We start from the raw sequence: 12,339 nt of genomic DNA, 5'->3' as shown, positions 1-12,339 counted from the left end.
AAAAAAAAAAAAAAAAAATAGCTACACCCGGGAGGAACCCCAACTGGAGGCTCTGGAAAGCAAATGAAGCTCCTGGTAGGGAATTGCAGCAGGGTTGAAATGCAGCTTTGCACACACACACTGCCCCCCCTCCCCTCCCAGCTTGGCTTTGTGGGGAGAGCTCGAGCTCCCAGCGAGGAGGGTATGGAGGGGTTGTTATGGTAGGAGGCTCTCCAGGATCAGCATGGTGTGTGTGCACCAAGTGAGGCGTGAACTCAGTCCCGGCTCCTCTCTCTCTCCCGGCCACCGACAGGCAGCAAGCGCTGAAAACAAGAACAAAGCTCCCTCTACCAACCTCCCCCCCCCCTCCTCCTCCGTCTCCTCCTCCCCCCACCAAGCTCGCCCAGGCTCCTGCTGCAGCCACCTAACCCGCTTCTCGTTTACCTTCGCAGACGTCCTGTCCCGGTGTTAGGTCGGAGGGGAGGGATGGAGGGGGGGAGGGAAGGGGAGAAAAGCTCCGTGGAAGGGATGGAGGCAGCCGGGGGGATATAAAGCAGCAGAGGAGGCTCTGTGGCCGGGCAGTGTGGAACATTGAGAGTCGGAGCAGGGGGGAGACGGGGGGAGGCTGCAGTGCGGGCCGAGAGCCGGAGGGTGGCGCTGGCGTGCCCCCTTTTTGCCGAGCGGGCTCCCGCGGCGGGCCAGGGGGTCAGAGGGGAGAGAACACGAGCTTCCCCCGGGGGAAGCAGGCCGGATGGAACGGGGAGACTCGAGCGTTCTACCGCCTCCGCCCCCTTGTGTCGCTACGTTCGGATTCAGAATGTTGCAGTCAGCAAAGTTCCAAACGAGATGGGGGGGGGGGGGCGCGCTTGCTCCCTTTCCTCGGCTGCTGGAGCGCGCCCCCCTCTGGGCTGGGGCGCGCGCACGCGCTCTCTACCTTTGCTGAGTGCGTGCATTCTCCCGTGCTGGCCAAGGACAAAGAGTTGGTGGCTCTGCAGCCCCTAAGTTTGCAGCCTGCCTCTCGCTTGCTTCGCCGCCGCCGATCCCCCCAGTGCAGGCACCTTTCCTTAGCGGCTTGGAGCCCCCTGAGCAGCCGCGGGGACAGAGGGAGACCTGCAGGCAGAAGTGGGGGGAGGGCGGGCATGAGGTCCTGGATGTTGTTCCGTGCCAGGCACCAGCGCGTGTGCAGAATCCTGCTTGTGCCTGGCAGGGGCGGTGGAGCCGGCGTGCAAGGAGCAAGGCTTGTAGCAGCTGTCCTTCGGCCTGCTGCCTGCAAAGGGGGGCCCTGAACCCAGGGGAAGGGGAATAGATTTCCCTGGGCACCCGAGCCAAGTGGGCACCCTGGGACCTAACCTAGGGATGAAGGAGTGTGAGGAAAAGCCGCACCCTGCCCCATTTTGCCCCCAAATCCAAAGCTTTCGCTTTTTAAATGGCTTCAAAATTTACCTACTTTTACTAGGCAAACGGCACCCAGGCTCTGCCGTGCCCCAGTTCACCGGGGTGTGACATTCCAGCTCCTGTTGGATCCAGCCAAATATTTAGGCCTCAGCCCCTGAAATTAAAAAAGTGTAAATTGATTTTTTTAATTTCTAATACTGCACCCTAAGACTTCAATCACCAGCGCCTCCAAACATCACGACAGCACAAGGCTCATTCTACATTTCATGTTTTAGGCTTTTGGACAGATGTTAACTATAACGCCAAAAACCAGATCATCAAAGTGGAAAAGAAATGCTGCTTTTATCTCCCACTTCCCCTCACCCCAAAAAGGACCCAAACACATCCTGATAACAGGAAAGCCACAGAAACTAATTTGGCACCTGTGTACTTTTGGAGATGGTATTTTTGGCTTTGTGCCTTTCCTTTTAGCCATCTAAATTTTTATGCATACAGTTTCTCTTAATCTACTAATACCTTCCTCAAGTGCAGTAATGCTAAGAAGTGGTGGAGCATTTTTCACAACTATAGGAAATACAGTAGATCTACAAGTGAAGCAGCAGCAAAGTTAGCAATATGGATTCTAAATCTTTATAATAATAGCACATTGGGAAGAGCCTTCTGATCTCAGCTTCCTTGTAAATGATCAGCTGTACCAAGCTGTACAGCTGTTAACCTTTTTAAAGGGGCGAAAGCTATCAAGAAGAATGGTTATTGCAATATATATCTGCATGTATGTGCTACAGGGAAGATGGTATAGGATGATTCATTTTGTTTCTAGCCATGCATGTATTCATTTCTTGTGGTTACCTTTCTAGTGTATGAGGTAAACAGTTAATCATAATTCGCTATTAAAAAATTCTTTGTGGCAAAAGTGGAAGCGCTGTCCATCTAGTACTGGAAGGATGACAAATGTAAATATTTCAACCTTGTCAAGAAGTCGGATCATACTGAAAGTAAAATTGCCTAACACTAAAAAATTGATTGCAGCTCAACCATCTTTGATAAAAGCAGTTGGAAGTTAATGTGGAGGGGTGTGAACAGGAAAGAAAGACTTCAAAACAAATTTTAAATATTTGTGTCAAGACACAATATATCAACTAACAAGAAATCTCTACTGACTGTTACTGCCCAGCTTATGGCCTACTATAGTGAAATTATTGCATTGTTTTAGATGTGGTGGTTTTAAAGAGCTGGTATGTGTATTGTGGTCTAAAAGGAATAAACAATCAGTATGACAGAGGTGATAGCTTTCTGAGTAACAAGTTGGATCAAATGAAAACTACGCTAAAGAATTGGTTTGTATATGTTGATATGATGGGGAGAAATAGAGGAAGTTTGTTTGTTGAAGTAGGCTGTAGACAATTCCCAGCTCACCACTACAGGCAATTTGCCCCTGAGGTATGCTGTAGAAAATTCCTAGCATAAACAGTATCTAGCATGATGAGCAATCTGGGCATAATTAGTAAAAGAGAGGCATGAAAATATCAAAAATCTATCAGTCAGCATTGCAGGCTTTTTGCTAAACTGTGGATGATGCTGCCAAATAACACATACTAGATTATGGGAGCTGTTAAAGGCAAGATTATGCATTTAAAATCATGTTTTAAGTAAAAGTTAATATAACCCAGACATTTACAAAAAGGAAAATACTAAGTGTGAGTAGGCCAGGTAAATGTAAGGAGGTTGGTCAAGGGTTGCTCACTGTCACCTACAATGCACTGCTTCTTCTGTGGCTTTTAGAATATCAAATGAATGTATCAAAAGTCCATTTAACAGAGATTAATTGAAAAGCCAGGCTAGATGTGATTTTTTCCCCCAGCATTTATACCTTATTAAAACAGATTTATTACAACAACTTGGTAATATAACAGGTGTTTATCTGAATGTACATTCATTCATTTGACCTCAAGTCCCAAAAGATGACACATTCTCTTAAGAGTTTGTATCTGCCACTTGTAGGTTCTCAACTACGTTTTTAAAAATATCAAAAAAACAAACTTTAAAAATGTGCGTATAAAGCAGTGCACCAAGTGGAATGATATCATCTGAAAGCCAACTTTAACAAGTTATAAAGCCACTGACAGTTACATGACTTTTGTGACTTGATATCAGTTTGATTGCTACATATATCATCTATGTATGTACCGTGGAGGTTGTTTTTCAGCTAATTTGTTGCATCACTCAAATAGTGGAAATTTAACATCACAAAATAGAAAGTATGAAAAGCCCACTTAAGACAGTTTATGTTTAACTTCACAATTTGGGACAGTTGCCTGGAAGTGAGATCTATATCTTATTTTCCCTGACCTTAAATACCTGCATTGGCCACTGTCCTTTCATCAAGGTCTGCCCTAAACTGCTGTGGTCATCTTTTCAGAAAGAGTTCTTTTTGGGGGGGACGTGGCTCAATGACTATTCTGACAGAGAGAGATATTTCCGTGTTCTTGGTATATTACCTGCTGCTTAGGCCTGTGTACATAATCGAGCATTTTTGTAGGTTTGGGAATTAATAGTTAATTCTTCCACATTTTAAAATTTATAATGAAGCAGAAAGTAACGCATTGTCTGGTGACAGAACATGCTTCTCTCCGTAGGTAAACTCCTTGCCTGAGCTCCTTGCTTCTAACAGTTTAAAGGCCCTATACATGGTAAAAAGAAGCCTGAATAGTGTCACTTCCTCATCAAGAGCCACTTGACTGGAAACACTTTATAGTTATGTGGTCCATCTTCATCACAAAAATCACTTGTTCCTGGCAGCAAATATATTTTCAAATAGCAGTGAGCGGTTCTGTTCTATCTGTGTTTCCATACCACACTGTGGTAACTGAACACATTTTGCAATTCAACTGCAATTTTAGAGCTGCAAATACAACAGTTGCACAGTTTGAAAAATGAATAAAGTATTTTTAGGAGAGTAGTTGCTATGAGATAAAAATCAGATCACACTTTTACTGCTGTTCATTTGTTTTATGGGAGTAACTAGAAGCCCCAGTCAAGACAGCCCAGTCAGGCAAGGCAGCATGCAAATACACAAAAATCCCATTCCCAAAAAGGCCATACAGTGTAAATAGACAAAGGCAGACAAGAATGGCAACATAACAGTCTAACATTGAGGCACAAAGAGATTAAGTGACTTGCTCAAGGGCATGCAGAAAGTCTATTATAGGGACACCAGCTGAAACCACATTTCCTGAATCCCAAGTCAGTAACTTGAACTTCAAAATTATCATCTTTTTGCTTTGCAATGAATTAAGAATAGAATTATTTAAACTGTCTGACAGCAGAACTGTTTGTGTAGTTAAAAAAAAAACAAGTTCCTATTTTATTTCAAGGTGGTTTGGTTGTAGCCATGTTGGTCTAAGGACATAGGCAGGCAAGGTTCTTTGGGTAGATGTGATATCTTTTATTAGACCAGCTAAATAGTTGGGAAAAAGTTATTTGCAAGCTTTCAGGCACAAATACCCTTCTTCAGGCACTGGGAGACTCTGCTGCTCTTCAGTGTTATCCAAGGTGAAAAAGAAGCTAAAATAAACAAGAAGTCTGTGAAAATGCAAATGAGTGGAAGTTTGGAAGACAATAAGAAGAGAGGAGGGAAGGGTGGGGAAGGGAGGGAAACGTGAAGGAATGCAAGTGGTCAGCTGGAGGCAGGTTACCTGGTGTGTCAGATATCAGGCAGGTTGTAAGGCGTTATAAGTCCAATGTCTATATTAAGTCCATGATTTCTTTTGTATCCAGTAGATTTATGAAGTGAAGTTTATAGGCTTGTCTACAAAAGGTGTTTTGTAAGGTCCCTTTGAGGATTAGAACTGAGAGATCAGAGAGGGAGTGATTGTCTTGTGAGAAGTGGGTACCCATAGGTGACTGGATATTTTTCTTCGAAGGATTTTTGGTGTGCAGTCATTTTGGTGCGCAGTTGTTGTTTGGTTTTTCCTACATATTTTCTATCACAGCAGTGGCAATGCATAGGGAGTGCATGTGCACCCCCTGAAACCCCCTGTCAGGCCACGCTCTCCGCTCAGGCAACGGGCAGAGGGGGCAAGTGGGAGTGCCGGTGCCCACCCCACGAGCGCCGGCTGGGGCATGTGAGCACCAGATGTAGGCTGCGGCTGCTTCCGGAAGTCCTGTGGCCACTTCCAGGAGTGCTGTGGCTGCTTTCAGGAGCAGCATGGCCACTCACTGCGGCCTCCGCCCCCTTCGCTGACTGGTCGCTGGTAGGGCATGTGCCCTCCTTGACTAAGGGGGCATTAGTTGCCCATGCATCATGGCATTTGGTGCACTGGATAAAATATATTACATTTCTGGAGGCCCAGGTATAAGATCAGAAAGGGTGATGGTTCTGTTTTGGGGAGTAGTTACTGTGGGACTGGTGAAGATGTGCTGACAGGTTTTACGTTCCTTGTCTTGGCATGGTCTGGATCCATTTGTGCCTAATTAATTTTGTGACCTCAAATACTTTGAGGAAGTTGGATTATTTTCCCCCAAAATTCATAAATTACTTCTCTGAAACACATTTCTATCTCTCGAATGAAATATGTTATTTTGACAGGAACAAATCGGGTCTCTACACTGCTTATTACAGTGGGGTGCAACTCTTTGTGGGGAAACCTGGACTGTAGTACCTTATAAATATTTAATAATGTTGGGTGTGTTACAGCTCTTACAGATGTCTGAGGCCTGCAGGCCTAAGCCGTATCTCATTATGGCCTACCTAGAGACCTGCAAAAGCCAGGAAAGTAGTTGTCTTTTTATGTTCTTATTCTGCTGGGCAAAAATGTAAGTAGAACAAAAAATTACTATAATTTTCTGGAATCTATCCATGAGGAGCGTGTATGTGTGTATATTCCATAAGAATCAGTGCTTTGTGTTAATTATCTTTCATATGTAGTTAAGTATGTATTTCAGTGCCCACTGTGGGCCAAAACCTACTTCAGCCCCTTTTTGCTCATCCAGTGGTATAACTAACCCTTGAGAGGCCTTATCTCTGATTTAAAGTGATTCCTATTTGATGCAGTATCTTTATATTACACCTTCAGAAATCCTAGGATAGGGAGCATGGCTGGGGGGAAGGATTGTGTTGGTACTGTACAACGATGCTGCTACTTTTGGCTGATGAGTGCCCCACGTAGGACAGGGGTCAACAATGTTTTTGGTCAGAGTGCAGCATCGACTTGTAAGATATTGGCGTGCCAGGGGTGGATGACCCACGAGGGGCCTGATCCTTGTTGTGGCAGCACAGCCCTGGCCTCTTCTCTGGTTTCTACGCTGAGGTGCATGTGCCAAGCAAAACACTTTTACATGCTACGCTTTGGCACCTTTGCTGGGGGTTGCCCTAGGAAGTCATAGCAGAGGAGCATAAACTAGAGCAATCCTGAGCCTGCTGTAACTTAAACTATGGCCTGAACCAGAATTTGGGAAATGAAAAAAAGTTTTCAAGCCACCTTTGCTTTTCCTTGCTCCTTATGTTCCCAAATTAAACACAGAAAGAAAGAGCCTGGCCAATTGTACTTATCTGAGCATGAGAATGATCCAACTGGGTAGCTGTCATAGCACTGAGGATTATAATATGTAAATCCTTATAATACTTACAGTATGTTCAAAGCACTACAGATATTAATTAATCTTCACAGTGCCCCTGTGAGGTAGAAGGTATGTATTATTAGGCAGTACCTCTTATTTTGGTAGACATCTTGTATATCTGAAAAGCAAAAAGGTCAGTTGGAAACCAGTGTTTCATTGGGTAGGTTAATTTTAAGCACTTAAAAACCTATCAGGTAAATGCATATTTTGGAGCACACAATTATTTTGAAAATTTTATTATTTCAGTGTTCCCAGGGCATCCTTGTATTGTGTAAATCTTTCCTACTCTATGGATTATTGATGCAAGAAAAAAAACACCACAGCCCCTTTGGAGTTCATGTAGTCATTTATATTAACCCAGTGGCTGTGCAAACAAAGTGAGTGTCAGTGCTAAAAAAAAAATCCATAAGAATATTTGTTGATGGCAGTTTGTAGCAGCCAACATTTAACCTCTATAATTAGCTTTTTACTTGGATATTTAAAGGAAAAGCAAGGCAAATTAAGGGGCAGTACTTCAGGTGCAATATGAAGCTTCAGTGGAGTGATAATGTACATCATATATGGTATTAAAGCCATTTCAGTTCATACAAATGCAAAATAAAAGGCATCTTTTAAAATTTTTATAAAAATAAAAATTGCCAAGTTATTTTTTAATTGATAGCTTTGGCATACTTTAGCACAATGAGTAGGATTATAGGTCTTTGGGTAGAATATATCATAATGAAAATGCTCATGGACTTATTTATAGCACAGTGTGTGCATGATGCATCTATAAACTCTATGAATATTTTTTTTCAATTTATATTGACTGTTGGGGAGCTGCACAGTCAGCAAAAGATACCACACTAGGCCAAGGTGATTAACAAACTAAAAAACCCCTAACAGTGTTAAGGACACAGCACTTTCCATGACACATTCACAACCTCATAAGAGCAGGCTGTAATTCCTAGTGTGTGGTAATCCACAATGGTTCTCGTAGCCCTTACAGCCAATTACTGAGGACCTGTTAGGTTGTTGCTGTTGGTGCTGCTGCTATTTCTATGTTGCAAATAGAGATACTCCACTTTAAGCTACTCCAGATAATTTCATCTGCAAGCATTTATGCAAACACATACTATCTTGCCTATGTTTTCCTTTCACTGCCTAAATATGAAGTAGAATTTAAACCTTTGGCTCCATAATGCCTGCTTATACTAATCAAACTAAAGGGGGAAATTCAACCCTAGTATTAGAGTCAATATCCTCTTTCATGCCAACCATAAAAAAGCAAGATAATGAAAAAGTCAAGCTCACTTGAGTGAATTGAGGGCAATAGGAAACATAAACACGGGTCATGACATTATTCACAAGCTGATTGATGAGCATTTTTTTAATGATTAGCCATTTGCATGATTAACTTGGTGCATCCCTAGGGTGCCATTTAAAAAAATATTTGGATGTTAGTTGGCTCCTTTGTGCTTCAATCTGGCTAACGTGTTTATCTGAGATTGGCCTGTGAGGGAGACTTCTTCCATTAATTTTAGGAGTGGTGACAGAAATTTGGCATGAGCCACTTGCCAGGCTGATCTTAGGGGGAAAAAAATAACCTTGAACCTACTTGGTATCTAAATGCTTAAAAAAACATCACTTATGACATCACATCAAACAAGAAAGAAGCCACCTTGTTAAAAAATCTTTGCACTTCCTTGAATGCAGTCGCAATGTTTTCTGAGTAAAAGACCTTATATTGATGTACATGCAATGCTTACAAAATCTTAGTATGCATAATTACAGGATAAGGCATATAAAATATTTTCATTTGTTGTCTACTTTGCGCTGGAGAAAAGATCAGCCGAGGAGAGCATCTTCCTCAAGAAATCATGATCAGCTTACTTAGATGGGAAGTCCAAGGAACCCTCAAAAACTTAGGGCAGTTAAGAGTGGGTTGAGGCAAGGATATAAATAGGACACAAATTTTACTGACTGTATATATAGGCTGAAAAATTACTCAAAAGTCTAAATATGTTAAATGGTACAAATGCTAAAGTGCCTATACAGCATTAATGTTAAGCACATGTTTTAACACCCTGCTTGTATGATGTCAAGATGAAATTGTGTTTTAAATAATGCATTGGCCTCATCCCCATAAGCAGGGGCATGTGTTTGCCATGGGGAAAAAGCAGTGGCACAAACTCATGACGCAGTTTCTTGTCCCAGCACATGCCCCTGCATGTGGGGATAGCATGGGGGGAAATGCTCCAGGAGGGGTAGGGGTGGCTTGGGTTAGTCCCCAACAGCCTTACCTGGGTTCCTGAGGGCCTTCCAGGCCTTCAGCAGTGGCAATCTGGGCACACGGAGCATGGGTGGCTCTGGCCAGCCAGGCTCTAGTTTCAGGTGTACATGGTGTTGCCCATGCACTGCCCCGCTTTTTTCCATGCATTTTTTTAATACCAGAATTTCCCATTAGGAAAGTTGGCTCCACGCTGCAAATATGCAGCATGGAGAACCAAATCACACGTGTGGGGTGTGTTTTGCAGCACCTCAACAGCCTTTGAGGCACCACAAAACACATGTGCATGCTTTTGTGGATGCAGCCATTTAGTACAGTTTGCTACCAGTCTTCATTCACTTAAAGAGTTTGTGATTTGAAGTTGTGATGCCACTACAGTTTTACCTACTTGCCCTGTGTCTCCAAAAAAGAACTCCTGTGTTTCCTTTCATTCTTCAAATAGCAGTGTAATAGAATTCTCTATTTTGCAGCTTTTGGCTACTGTTCTCTTTTCAGGCAAGGACTAACCCACACTTCCTTTGGACTCTTTCATACTACTGTTTAACTGGCTGGATAGTTTGCTACTAAGGGACAGGAGGCTAGCCCTGCATACTGAGTGCAGGGTGTTCTTAGCACTCCCAGCTAAGGAAATCAGAGATCAATTATAGGCCTCACCCAGGACAGTTCAGAGCAGCAGCATATCTGGCCCTAAACTTGTCTTTGTCTCCAAGGCTTCTAGTCTCTCTTCTGTAGCTTTATTCGTTTTTATATCTGCAAATAAAATGTAACAAGATTTTTTTTCCCTAGTGCAGTAGTCCTGGCTGCCACTGAGGCCCTCTGGTAATGGAAAGTGGCTCTGCAGCGTGTTCCTCCACTTACCGTGTTTGATAAATATGTAAATCAACCTTTTGTATCTTTTCAGGTGGAAGATTTGCATGACTGTACTTCGGTATCATCAAACATGCTACTTATGAGGAAGTAACAATCTAGAAGCGCTGTAACTTGAGGTTAAAGTTGAAACTATAATTAGCACAGTGAGAATGTCTGTTCAAATACAACTTTAAAATGTGTGAGTGTGTGCAACCTGGGTTGGCAGAAAAGCCGTTCTTATGTTTTAAACAGCAAGGGTTCAGAGGACTGTTTAAAGAGAAAATGAGGATTAACTGAACTTTTATTTGCATGTTTCTGTGTATAATCTTGCCTATTCAACTTTGAATTTCAGTTGTTTTTTTACTTCCTTTTTATTGTATGCTTGCTAATACCTATGATATGAATATTGATATTTTCTTTAAGTGGCTAGTTAAATAAAAATAAAGGAAACTCTATTAGGCTAGAACAAATAAGAACTTGATGTTAACTTCAAAACAGTGGAAGAATATGCAGATGAAGCTGCTTATGCTCTTCTGACATCAAAAGATTACTTTACTTTGTACTGTATTCATGATCTTGCAAGTCATAAAAAAACAACCTCTCTCAGGGGTATTCTTATCCCTAAGTTACTTTAAGTTATTATAATTAATTTGCTAAATGGAGATCATGATTCTTGAGGTCTGCTTATTTTTGTCCTGGTTTCAGCCATGAATGAGAGTGATCTTTATGGCTTTTGCTATTAGCACGATCGGGACTTTTAAGTAGTTACTTTCCTGCTACTAGTCCGCATTTATGCTACTACTGCAAAAAGAAAATAGTTTAACTGGATCACTTGTTAGACAGTGGCATTCCACTCATGAAATTAGAGATGAACTGACATTATATATGGAAATCAGGATTTTAAAAAATAGGTGCCTAAAATTAGATCCTGAAACCCATGTTCAGGTGCCTAAACAGGTGCCATGGATTTCAAGTGTTGAGCAGTCAGTGGTGCTCAGTGAAGTCAGTGTTTTAATATATTTATCGTATCTTTCTATATCTGATGTAATTACATCACCTCAAAGTGATACATTTTCTAGCCAATGAAATGATGCTAATTGAATAGTCAAATTATGTTCATTTAATAATTTTATGAACATTTTTAATTATTTAGTATATATTTCCTGAGTTTGCCTAGCCTTTCCCTCAAACTTACTCTAAACTCATGTGACATGCCCTTATGATACTTTATTTGTATAAAGAAGTTAAGATGCTCCATAAAAACTCCAATTGGCCACATTCATTCAAATTTACATTAGGAAATTAATGGCGATCAAGCTGTGGAGATATGAAAAACTACTCTTTCAACTGGTGAAGACAGTGAAGTAATGCAGAATGCTAGTGGTGGGGGCAGAAACAATGTTGCAATACATTCTTTTATTTTAGTTCCCTGCATACTTTGGAAACTACTAAATCTGCCTTTATATTCCAATTAGATTTCTTAGAATTCTATCTAATAAAAAAAAAAATGTGCATCTAAAAGATAAGCTTTGCAGGTCCAAATGAACTCAGTTTCTTTTTATTTTTTATCAGTTTAAATGTTATCGAGAAGCTCATTCTGAATAATCACAAGGCACAACCAACACAAAAAAGTAGTATGTCCAGAAGAGCCAAACATGTTTTTGTGCACAGGTACAAGTCTGGGAGGTAACACTCCAAGGTTCTATGTGCAGAAGGAAAAAAAATAGAGATGGGAGTGGGAGGAATAAGACCCATATCCCTTCAGAATTCGGGAAATGACCTTCACTAGCTGTGTCTTTACTATTGTTTGGTAGGAAGTTTCCACAGAAAAAAAGCAATTAGGCCACTCGCTTGAAGGCCCTGAACCAAAGTGAATGTGTGTGCTTCTATTGTACAGTAGTCAGGCTGCTCAGCACTATCCGAAGAAAACTTATTCTCTGGTCTTGTGGCAGATTTAAAATCACACCCTGACCTGCATGATCAAAACCTGGTTAATTGACATCACATTTCCAGGGCTAGTTTAATTCATCCTGCCCAAATGGATTAATGGCTATGTTGCTTTCATCCGGCCACAAATGCAAAATAGACAAAAGAGTATCATTTAAGTGCATTTACCTTCATTTGCAAAATGGCAGGAAGCTTGCAGGTTGGTTTTCACTAGCAAGAGAGAGAGAGAGTTGCCACAAATGACACTGAGCTCTGTCACTACATCAGTCAATTTCCTAGAA

General features: G+C 41.7%; 1 protein-coding gene across 3 annotated transcripts in view; it reads right to left on the bottom strand.

Moving 5' to 3' along the window:
- UBE2E3 (ubiquitin conjugating enzyme E2 E3) overlaps positions 1 to 1,019 on the bottom strand; it is a 91,632-nt gene extending 90,613 nt beyond the window's left edge. The window contains exon 1 of one of the 3 annotated variants that reach the window (XM_019523039.1): positions 914 to 1,019. The gene's annotated coding sequence lies outside the window, so the exon portion shown is untranslated. Of the gene's footprint in view, positions 1 to 18; positions 294 to 423; positions 790 to 913 lie in introns of those variants that run through there. The other 2 variants (XM_019523041.1, XM_019523040.1) reach the window with 2 other exon arrangements.
- Positions 1,020 to 12,339: the final 11,320 nt, after the last annotated feature.

Source organism: Gavialis gangeticus, unplaced genomic scaffold (genome assembly GCF_001723915.1).
Source record: "Gavialis gangeticus isolate Ggan-Ray unplaced genomic scaffold, GavGan_comp1, whole genome shotgun sequence".
NCBI classification, from domain to species: domain Eukaryota; kingdom Metazoa; phylum Chordata; order Crocodylia; family Gavialidae; genus Gavialis; species Gavialis gangeticus.
This window is presented reverse-complemented; position numbering and strand designations above follow the sequence as displayed.